Source organism: Oncorhynchus mykiss, chromosome 12 (assembly GCF_013265735.2).
Source record: "Oncorhynchus mykiss isolate Arlee chromosome 12, USDA_OmykA_1.1, whole genome shotgun sequence".
Taxonomy (NCBI): domain Eukaryota; kingdom Metazoa; phylum Chordata; class Actinopteri; order Salmoniformes; family Salmonidae; genus Oncorhynchus; species Oncorhynchus mykiss.
This window is the reverse complement of record NC_048576.1, coordinates 55,571,381-55,584,093: the sequence shown is the minus strand read 5'-3', so window position 1 is coordinate 55,584,093 and position 12,713 is coordinate 55,571,381.

Genomic DNA, 12,713 nt, shown 5'->3' with positions numbered 1-12,713 from the left:
ATGTAAACTTCTGACCCACTGGCAATGTGATGAAATAAATAAAAGCTTAAATAAATTATTCTCTATAATATTATTCTGACATTTCACATTCTTAAAATAAAGTGGTGATCCTAACTGACCTAAGACAGAGAATATTTTACTAGGATTACATGCCAGGAATTGTGAAAAACTGAGTTTAAATGTATCTGTATATGCATATGAGATGAGTAATATAGGGTGTGCAAACATTATATAAAGTGTCATTGTTTATTAAAGTGACTAGTGATGCATTCATTACATCCAATGTTGTATTATTAAAGTGGCTAGAGATTTGAGTCTGTATGTTGGCAGCAGCCACTCAATGTTATTGATGGCTGTTTAACAGTCTGATGGCCTTGAGATAGAAGCTGTTTTTCAGTCTCTCGGTCCCAGCTTTGATGCACCTGTACTGACCTCGCCTTCTGGATGACAGCGGAGTGAACACGCAGTGGATCGGGTGGTTGGCCTTCCTGTGATCTTTATTCATGTGACCTTCCTGTGATCTTTTTGACTTTCCTGTGACATCGGGTGATGTAGGTGTCCTGGAGGGCAGGTAGTTTGCCCCCGGTGATGCGTTGTGCAGACCTCACTACCCTCTGGAGAGCCTTACGGCTGTCTGTGTGGGTGGACCATTTCAGTTTGTCTGTGATGTGCAGGCCGAGGAACTTTCCACATTCTCCACTACTGTCCCGTCGATGTGGATAGGGGGGGTGCTCCCTCTGCTGTCTCATAGTAATGAACGTGTAGGGGTTGAGAGTCAGGACGAGACAGACAGGCAGGAAGCTTTTCTCAGCCAGTCGAAATCATGAATCGGCATAATTTTTTATGGATATAAACAAATAAATGTCAATAGAAAACATGTCAAATAAAACAAAATACAGCTAGTTTGCAGTTTTTCCAGCTTCAGTTTGAAGTGATTGTGTTAGCTGTGTTGTTGGCTAGGTCCTCTGAATAACAGTGTCCTGACAAGAGAGAACATTTTCTATGCCAGGAGAAATTGCATATCATTAGCTCATTGTTATGAATTTATCCAAATAAATGTCACTAGAAAAAAGGTTAAACAAATGCAAATGCAGCTACTTTGCTGTTATTCTGGCTGCACTGTTTGACATAACTTTAAGTTACAAGTAGCTGGCAAGCAAGGGATAAGAATGTTGCCAGCCAGTATGGCAATAGAACATTTAGAACAAATGACTGGGTCGCATCCATAGATACAGAACAAAAATACTTTGCGTAGATAGAACAAACAACCAGCTGGCTTGGGTAGAAACCCTAGATTAGTGCCAGGACAATAACTTGTGGAAGGATGAAAAAGTATGAATAAATTCATTGAAATAAAGTGTTTGATGGAAATACACTACATTTATTTTATTAGGCAAGTCAGTTAAGAACAAATTCTTATTTTCAATGACAGCCTAGGAACAGTGGGTTAACTGCCTGTTCAGGGGCAGAACGACAGATTTGTACCTTGTCAGCTCAGGGATTTGAACTTGCAACCTTCCGGTTACTAGTCCAACGCTCTAACCACTAGGCTACCCTGCCGCCCCATGTGATCAAAAGTATGTGAACACCTGCTCGTCGAACAATCCATGAAAAATAGCCCCAGACCATTATTCCTACTCCACCAAACTTTACAGTTGGCCAAGCCCAGATTCGTCCTTCAGACTTCCAGATAGTGAAGCGTGATTCATCACTCCAGAGAACACGTTTCCACTTCTCCAGAGTCCAATGGCTGTGAGCTTGACACCACTCCAGCCAACGCTTGGCATTGCGCATGGTGATCTTAGGCTTGTGTGCTGCTGCTCGGCCATGGAAACCCATTTCTTGAAGCTCCCGACTAACAGTTTTTGTGCTGATGTTGCTTCCAGAGGCAGTTTGGAACTCTGTAGTGGGTGTTGCAACCAAGGACAGGCGGTTTTTACGCTCTATGCACTTCAGCCCTTGGCGGTCGCGTTCTGTGAGCTTGTGTGGCATATCACTTCGCGGCTGAGCTGTTGATGCTCCTAGATGTTTCCACTTCACAATAACAGCACTTACAGTTGACCGGGGCAGTTCTAGCAGGGCAAAAAATTGACAAGCTGACTTGTTGGAAAGGTGGCATCCTATCACGGTGCCATGTTGAAAGTCACTGAACTCTTCAGTAAGGCCATTCTACTGCCAATGTATGTCTATGGAGATTGCATGGCTGTGTGCTCGATTGTATACACATTTATACACATATAGTGTAAGTCTATCATTATTTGAATATGTTGGTAACCCATTGTCGACTTTGTCTTGGGCCTAACAACACCTGTGCCAATATATCCTCCAAACACCGGCTTCTCAGGCATTATCTTGAATGTCTGTATGGGAGTGTGCTAATGTATAGAAAATCAGAGCAAGTGGTCAGTCCAGTTCAAGTGTTCAGCAGTCTGAAGGCTTGCAGATAGATAAGGGAGTGAACAGCTCGTGGCTGGGGTGTATGGGATCCTTGATGATGCTGCGGGACTTCTTCAGGCACGGTTTCGAGTAGATGTACTGAATGGGTGGGAGCACGTTCCCAGTGATGTACTGGGCCATCTTCAACACCCCCTGGAGGGCCTTGTGGTTAGTGGACAGAGCAATTCCCATACCAGGCCATGATGTAACCGGTCAGGACACTTTCGATGGTGCAACAGTAGTATTTAGACAGGACCCGGGGTGGGATGCATTTTCTTCAGCTGCCTTAGGAAGTACAGATGCTGTTGGTCCATGTCAAGTCCTCTGTGATGTGGATGCCGAGGAACTTAAAATGGCTGACTCTCTACTGCAGTCCTGTTGATGCGGATCTGGGCATGTTCCCTCCTCTGCTTCTTGAAGTCAACAATCAACTCCTTTGTTTTGCTCACATTGAGGAAGAGGTTGTTATCCTGGCACCGCAATGCCAGTTCACTTACCTCCTCCCTATAGGCTGACTTGTGTTTGTTTGTTATCAGGCCTACAATCATGGTGTCGTCAGCAAACTTGATGATGGAGTTGGTGTCATGCAAAGCCACGCAGTCGTGGGTGAACAGGGAGTACAGCAGACGGCCGAGAACACACCCCTGGGGGGCCACTGTTTTAAGAGTCTGTGTAGCACTCGCCCCGTAGCATTCACTTCTGTCATCATGAAGTGCTTTGAGAGACTAGTCAAGGATCATATCACCTCTACCTTTACCCGACACCCTAGACCCAATTCAACTTGCTTACCGCCCCAATAGATCCACAGACGATGCAATCGCCATCGCACTGCAAACTGCCCTACCCCATCTAGACAAGAGGAATACCTATGTAAGAATGCTGTTCATTGACTATAGCTCAGCATTCAACACCTGAGTACCCTCCAAGCTCATCATTAAGCTCGAGGCCTTGGGTCTGAACCCCACCCTGAGCAACTGGGTCCTGGACTTCCTGACGGGCCTCCCCAGGTGGTGAAGGTAGGAAACAACACCTCCACTTCGCTGATCCTCACCACTGGGGTCGAACAAGGATGCATGCTCAGCACCCTCCTGTTCTCCCTGTTTACCCATGACTGTGTGGCAACACACACCTCCAACTCAATCATCAAGTTTGCAGACAACACAACAGCAGTAGGCTTGATTACCAACAACGATGAGACAGCCTACAGGGAGGAGGTGAGGGCTCTGGGAGTGTGGTGCCAGGAAAATAACCTCTCACCCAAAAAACACAAGCATTTGGCTACACCCGCACTAACATCTGATAAACACGTGTATGTGACAAATAACATTTGATTTGATTTGATTTAGAGGAGGTGGTAATGCCAATTCAAACAACCTGTTGTCTGCCTGTCAGGAAGTCCAGGATCCAGTTGCAGAGGGTGGTGTCCAGACTCAGGGCTCTGAGCTTGGTGTTAAGATTGGAGGGAACAATAGCATTAAATATGGAACTATATTCAACGAACAGCATTCTCGCATAGCTAATACAAACATAGCTCTTACTAAACTGGTTAGTAGGAATCAATACACATTGAAGATCAGAGTATGAAAGAGAGAAAAAAACATTTCAGGAGTGGTGGTGGTTCTGCCCCCTCCTTTCCCTGGGATGCAGCTGAATAGGTCACTGGTAACTGAGTGGGTGGCCATGGACTGCTGTAGAGGCCATGCATCATTTAACATTGCCATGTTAAAGGAACTGCAAAGACAGAGGCGAATCGTGATTACCAATTAAGTTCATTAAGCTAGCTCGCAAAACCTTTGTTGACGTTCGTCTCTCCAACAAACCGTCGCTAATTTTGCGAAATTTAAACAAGAGCGCAAGACAACAGAGACTACCACTCAGCAGTCAGATATTTTCCAAGTTATTTGTGTACATTTCGAGAAACCATAGTTTTCCAGCAAGGGTTGTTGTTGTGTACCATGAAATGGATTGCTGATGCACGAGCTAGCAGGCGGCCTGCACACAGAGTAGAATAAGAAATGTCTTAAAAGGCCAAATGTAATTGTTCTATTTCAAGTGCAATAATTGTTTTACCTGTTGGGGGAAATAGAATAAAAATAAATCCTAGTGGATTGTAGGATATTGGAAAAAAAAGACATATATGTTATTTGTTAAATTCTGAAAACAAATTTAGTTTGCCATAACAATAGAACATAACATTTGCATTCAGTGGAACAGAAGAAAATGTGCAGCACAATAAACGGTGCAATGAACACAGACAAACAGGAAGTCAACACAGCAAACTACCAGCACAGTAGATGTCTTTAATTAAGCAACTATTAATTCACTGTACTGCAGTTATACTGCATTTCAGCAGGAGTGATTTTTTGTAAGGGCATAGTCCATTAGTGCTACTTTGTTAATTTATTATTGTGCAGTGCATTTAATCTTACATTCTGTTAGAACAAATGTCATGGAAGTGTATGTACACTTTTAAATTGAGTGCTGAACTGGAATCATCCCAAATACCATTGGCCGGAACCCAGAGTAAAACGATTCTGCCGGACTCGGAAATAGCTCGGCCCGCATTAAGCCCCGAGTCGATGCAAAGTTTCCCAGGTCTCAAACGGAATATGCCCAGGCCCACTGTGCCGACTGGGTCGCGACTCAACAGACACCTCAATTGGCCAAAAAGTTTGGGAACCCCTGCTCTAAACCACAGTGCAGAAGTGCAGTGTGATTACTTCAGTAAAATTTCACTATGACTGAAATGAAACTGCAGTAGTAACACAGTTATAATGCAAATAAACTACACTGAAAACTGCTCCATTGTTTGTTTTGTACGGTTGATACCGGCAGCTGATGACTGCGAAATGCTAACAGCCGTTTTGAGGTAATTAGATCAATACTGTTACCTTTTGTGAATTTCCTTTATTATACTAATTAGGCCTGCTTTATGGCTGTGTTTACTACTTTTGTTAGCTTGATATTGTTTGTTTGCTTGCCATGCTACGCTATGTAGCCGTTGATACATTAGCCTGCTATAGCTTCGGCCTACCATGCCACATGATATTGCACCCTGTTTCTGGCCAATCATTGTTAACTGCTGCTATATTTATGCATCGTTTTACCCATTTATATAATTATTGCGTTTGCTCATTAATTATTACCATTAACAACCAATTCATTACATATGTTCATTGCTATTATTATTTGCACCTTTCTGTTTTTCCTCGTAGATTAACCATACTCCATAGAAAGCCAACAAAGTCTCAATTCAAGAACAAACGTTTAATGTCAACAACTGTCAGTTATTCCCCGCCATGTATCGTCTCTATTACCTGAATTCTAAAACTGAACTGCATCTCTGCCTGCTCTTTAACTGGAGTCCCACAGTAGATTAGTATCACCGTAACCCTCACCTAAACCTCAATCAGTTACAATCTTGTAACTGAAGTATATTGTGTGCCAGGCTTGGAACCAACGTTTTGGTCAGTGTTTCCCTGGGCACCCTTATTAGGAAAGAACATGCAGGAAATGTATATAAAAGGACCGGTCCATTAATGCATTTCTTATTGGGCTGGAGATTCATTTGGGAGATCCATTTGTAATATCGAGGACTGTGAAGAAAGCAGTGGGAAAGCTGGATTCAGTCAAGGTGACTAGAAACGGCCTTGTTTTGGTTAATTGTGTTGAAGAACAGAAGAAGCATGCCCTGGATCTGGAAAAATGATTTACGTCAGAAGTCAAATGTATTGATCTTCGGAGCAGGGCACCTGCCAAAGGAGTTATAGCTGGAGTCTCGATGGATATAGATGATTCAATTCCTTAGTCAGAAAATCCCAGGAGTGGTCAGTGCACGTTGCCTGATCCGTATGGTAAATGGAAGGAAGGAGAAAAGCCTGTCGATATTATTGTTGTTTGAGGAGACTCTACCTGGATTTGTGAAGTGTAACGTCTGCTTCCAACTCACACTCTCAAACACGTAGGTCCCCTGAACGCAGCTCACTCTCCAGATCCCAATCACCTGAATTCTGATCACCTGTTATTATCACACACTATTTAGTTCAGTTCTTTGCACCCCGTCATTGTGAGGTATTGTTTGTTTTGTGACACACTTCTATTCGGAGCTCTGTTTTTCCCGTAATTTAATCCTCTCGTGTATGATTGTTTTTGCCTGCCTCACTAACGACGCCTTTTGCCTATTCCCTTTACTTTAGCCTATCGGATTTCCTGTTCTCAACCTATTGCCTGATCTACCGGATGACGTTACAAGCCTTTTCCCTGCCTGTACTGTTGCCTTTTTGGACCCTCTGTGTATGACCTTCTGCCTGCCCCTGGACCCAGCTACCTACCTCCTCCTGTGGTCCTTTACAAATAAACACCTGCTGCGCCCTGCGCTTGAAACCAGCTCTCTGTCTCCCATCGTGTTCATTACATGAAGCTTGGATATGTGAGGTGAGGTGAGAGAATTTGTGTCCAAACCATTACAGTGTGGAAATTGTAAAGGATATGGTCATGTGTCAAATGTTTGCAGACGGGAGAAGTATGATATTGAATAATCTATGAATGGAAAATGTTGCAACAGTGGTGAGGAGGTCGAGGTGTCAAGGATCAGGGCTGCGCAGTGGATCTCCTATGTGGAGGCGGTGAAGAGAGTCGAAGGGGCAAGAGGCCACAGTGTTGAAGAGGCGGTGGATGCATTGCCACCAGTTGCTATTCAGATTCAGATTCAGGAAACTTGGATGTCCTCAAAGAGGCAATTCATCTTGCAGCAGTCATAAAACATATAACATCGAAAAATGTAAAATAAATAGAAAAGGATATGTACGTTTTTTTTTTGCTAGTGTTTTAAGTCCATCGGGTGATCTGGATACACTCATTGTGAAGAAGGTGAATTCTGTGGCATTTATAGCCATAGTGAATAACTGTGCAGCACAGGTGTCTAAGAAGTCCAAGAAGCTGGATATCATTATATCTGCAGCCGATGCGTTTTTGGGGTTCCAAGACTTTACGGCAGAAGCACTACAAGGACTTTTGTCGCATGGAGATGTCCCGCCCTCACAAGAGGCTTCTAAACTTGTGTTGGGACTTGATTAGAATGAGGTTTTTACAGAGAACCAGGTTGATTTTTAGTTAATTTAATTTTTGGTAGTTTGTATGATATTTTGTTTATACCCAAATGTTTTTCCTTTTCTGGGATCCTAATTATTCACCCACACAGTAGGTGGGGGCATGCACAATAAAATTGTTGCGAATGCAATTATACCACAGAAGAAGAAGAAATGTACCTGGAAGGTAGTTTGTGTGAATAGGCTGTAAGGTGTTGGTGCTGTTGGTTTATTTCTGTGAGCAACCATTTTGTGACCATGATGTCTTGAATAGATTTTTGGGGTGTGGTCTATTGTTCTGAATGGTATGTGTTGAGTTTGTCAGTGTGTGACAATATTGAAGATGTTCATTATGTAAGGCCTCTGCAATAATTGTGAGGAGAGCATGACAAAGCCTATTTCCCTCAGGAGACTGAAAAGATTTGTCATGGGTCCTCAGATTCTCAAAAAGTTCTACAGCTGCACCATCAAGAGCATCCTGACTGGTTGCATCACCGCCCGGGATGGCAACTGCTTTGCCCCCGACTGCAAGGCACTACAGAGGGCAGTGCGTACGGCCCTGTATATTACTGGGGCCAAGCTTCCTGCCATTCAGGACCAAAATACTTCTTAACAGCTTCTATCCCCAAGCTATAAGACTCCCGAACAGCTAATCAAATGACTACCCAGATTATTTGCCCCCCCCCCCCCCCACACACACTCTTTTACGTTGCTGCTACTCTCTGTTTATCTATGCATAGTCACTTTAACTCTACCTGCATGTACATATTACCTCAATTATCTTGACTAACCGGTGCCCCCGCACATTGAGTCTGTATCGGTACCCCCTGTATGTAGCCTCGCTATTGTTATTTTACCACTGCTGTTTAATTATTTGTTACTTTTATTTTTTATTTATTTATCCATTTTTTTTACTTAACAATTATTTTTCTTAACTGCATTGTTGGTTAATAAGGGCTTGTAAGTACGAATTTCACTGTATTCGGCGCATGTGACAAATACAATTTGATTTGAATAATGTCATTTAGTTTTCAGTTGGTTTCTTTGGAGAGGCTTTTCTGGTTTGAAGTCCAAACAGTTTATTGACAACGCCCTCCAATAAGGTGAGTGTCTTTGAGTAATTTGTATTTCTAAAATATCTATTGTTTATGTAAATGCAGTGGTTAACTGTTCTTTATTTTCTACCATCAGAAGTACAATATTTTTTTGTCACCATTTTTGGTCATATTTTGAACTTGGTCAGCTGAATCGCTGTGAGACACTATTGTATTTCAGAAAGCTAACTAGAAGTTATTTTGGTCTACTCTTGTTAATGTGTTCTTTATCTGCATCAAACAAGCAAACCTAATCCTCTAAGCTTTAAACTTGGCTTGTTCTTTATTTGCCTCTGTACTGTCCTTTAATGGGCCCAGTTTCCAGATAGAGATGGATCTTAGACTTACGAATGTTTTAAAGATGCATCTTTCCTACAACGGCCAAAGATGTAACATGCGTTACCCAAAACAGCCCACAGAGAGAACAGTCGCTAAGTGCTTCATTGGCGCATACTGATGTGATTGAAAAAAAAAACAGCTGATCCAAGAGCAGTACTTTCTCCATACAAAGCTTTCCTTAACATTAGCATTATTTCACAATACAGACGACGGACCAGCTCCTGTAGAAATATTACTACCTATGGCTGGAAATATTGAGGCAGCTTATTCTAATGCTTACCCAATATTTTGAAATATTTTGAGACAAATTACAGGCTGTAGCCTACAGACAGAATTTATGGAACATTATATGTATTTCTATATGAACGAAATGGGCCTATAATCTACTGTAGGCTGTTTATATTACTTCGGCTGTTTGTATCAATTGCAAAGACATTGGCAACTTTGTATTTGTAGTCAAATTTGCTCTGAAGTTATCGGAGGTCATATAGATAGAATCATAAGGTTTAGAGGTGATCTTCTGTGTATAAAGGGGAAAATGCATCTAACGGCTCATGTAAACTAGAAAGAGGTAAATTGCAGCGTGCGGCTAAGGCCGCCCAGAGTGGCTCGCTTGTGGGTGTGCTAGCAGCTTGTTCGACTGTGCATCAAGAATTCAGCATAGCAAGTTTTGTATGAAGGTCTGGTTATTAAATGGGTAAATAGTTTAATCCATTCTCAATTTCATGAATTTATTCACAGGTAAATAGTAATATGCTCGAAACTGCTCTGGTGACAAACAAACTTTGCTGCCCTGTTTCCAAGCGTCCACATGTCTGGGAGAACCTATTCAAGTAAGTAAATACATTTCGAAAATGTAAAAAAGGAACGATGTATTATCAGCTAACGTAAACTCACGTAAACTCGTACATCGCCTTGATCCGTACAATTGCTCTTATTTTAGCGCCCCAAAAACGGAATACTTCCAGATCAATTGTGTAAAGCACAATTTCTCCCCTTTCCAACAGAATCAATTACATGACCTAAACGCTGCCCGTTTCTGCATAATTCAAGCAGGCAATGAGCCCTTCAGGTCTTTTTAAAAATGGCAGGTGGGGAAGCGAAACTAATGCGTGATAGAAGGACAGTTGTCATGTGGGAAAACTGCTTTTTTTCACTCGATCTGTCCAATTTATCACCTTATCGCCTCTAAAATGTCAATAAAACACTATAAAGAGTTTATATAATGTGTCATTACACACCTATTTGAAGGTTTGTGTCGAATTTGAATCGGGTTTTTAGGGCGGTGCTAAAGTGATCTTAGAAGTAAACAGCGGCTTTGAGAATGAGGATCGCATGCAATGATGACGCAAAAAATGGCTAGGTATCCCATCCCCCCTTACCCCCGTCACTGTCCATTTTTTGTTTTTAAATGATGAGAGAAGTGCTACACCTGGTGGAGAGAGATTGTAAAACAGAAATAGTTGCTTTATGCGTGCTGTACGTTACGACATGACACGTAACAGAACGTCCGTTTTTTCAACCTTTTCCCAATGCTATAGAGCCATTACCATGTCGATCAACGCTTGAATAGAAACCTAATTCACACCCCCGATTTTGAAGTCAACACAGTCGCTACAGTCCCATTAGTTTTCTTTGTAGCCTCCTTTGAATGTTGCAGTTGCGCACATTTGTACGGAATGGGGCGAGTTTACATTAACTAGCTACAGTGCAGGCTAACTCAAATGAGCTGCTAACGTACCCTTCTAGCTGTCTAGCCAACTTTACATACTGTATAAATAGCTAGCAAAGTGAATGAATTATCACCAGCTACCCAACTTCATATTAGCTAGCTATCTTGATATATTTATCACTGTAAAAAAACTCCAAATGCATTTGTAGGTAGCTAGCTAACAACCATGGAGGAGGGTGAAAGGATAGCAGCCGCAACTGTCAAAGTGAGAGAGTAGGCTATTCTGGTAGGGCAGGTACTTTTGTGTAGTTCCAGTCCCTAGAGATGAGGACGGAGATAATAGTAACATAATATTCAGTGCGGTCTAATTTGAGTATAATGAAGTATGTTTCTTGTGAGGTTTTCTGTCCTCAGCTATGAAAGCCTGTCTGCAGATGAGGTCCCAATGAAGAGCAGTGGTTCTCAGTCCTGGTCATGGCTACTCAAAGGGGTGCGTAAGCACTACTTGTTTTTGCCAAAGCACTACGCAGCTGATTCAAATGCTCAACTCACCATCAAGCTTCAAGTGGTATTTATGTATTCATTTGTGATACTATCCTTGATATGATCCTGCTATTGTCACATGCACATGTGTGTACACATGCATCTATCTATCCAATGTTATCGTGATTTGTTATAAGGGATATTATACACTGCTCAAAAAAATAAAGGGAACACTTAAACAACACAATGTAACTCCAAGTCAATCACACTTCTGTGAAATCAAACTGTCCACTTAGGAAGCAACACTGATTGACAAAACATTTCACATGCTGTTGTGCAAATGGAATAGACAACAGGTGGTATTTATAGGCAATTAGCAAGACACCCCCGATAAAGGAGTGGTTCTGCAGGTGGGGACCACAGACCACTTCTCAGTTCCTATGCTTCCTGGCTGATGTTTAAGTCACTTTTCAATGCTGGCAGTGCTTTCACTCTAGTGGTAGCATGAGACGGAGTCTACAACCCACACAAGTGGCTCAGGTAGTGCAGCTCATCCAGGATGGCACCTTAATGCGAGCTGTGGCAAGAAGGTTTGCTGTGTCTGTCAGCGTAGTGTCCAGAGCATGGAGGCGCTACCAGGAGACAGGCCAGTACATCAGGAGACGTGGAGGAGGACGTAGGAGGGCAACAACCCAGCAGCAGGACCGCTACCTCCGCCTTTGTGCAAGGAGGAGCAGGAGGAGCACTGCCAGAGCCCTGCAAAATGACCTCCAGCAGGCCACAAATGTACATGTGTCTGCTCAAACGGTCAGAAACAGACCCCATGAGGGTGGTGTGAGGGCCCGACGTCCACAGGTGGGGGTTGTGCTTACAGCCCAACACCGTGCAGGACGTTTGTCATTTGCCAGAGAACACCAAGATTGGCAAATTCGCCACTGGCGCCCTGTGCTCTTCACAGATGAAAGCGACTTTAGTCCAGGTCTGGGAGGAGATCCCTCAGGAGACCATCCGCCACCTCATCAGGAGCATGCCCAGGCGTTGTAGGGAGGTCATACAGGCACGTGGAGGCCACACACACTACTGAGCCTCATTTTGACTTGTTTTAAGGACATTACATCAAAGTTGGATCAGCCTGTAGTGTGGCTTTCCACTTTAATTTTTTTAGTGACTCCAAATCCAGACCTCCATGGGTTGATAAATTTGATTTCCATTGATAATTTCTGTGTGTTGTCAGCACATTCAACTATGTAAAGAAAAAAGTATTTAATAAGAATATTTCATTCAGATCTAGGATGTGTTATTTATTTTTTTTGAGCAGTGTACTGTAGTAATCTACAATGACCTGGTAATGTAAAAGTCTACTAATGACATTATCCTCCATATTCCTACAGATACCTTGTAACTGGAGATTCCTTCAAAATGATTGCCTCCAGTTACTGTGTAGGGCACTGCAATGTTGGGTGAATTCCTGGGAGAATTCAGGCATGTGAAGGCTACTTGTGTCCTGTATAACTTCATAAGGATGGACACGAGGACCAGGAGGGGATCTGAAGCTGTGTGCCAGAGGAGAAGTCTGCTGCTCTGCAGGATGTTTCAAGGATG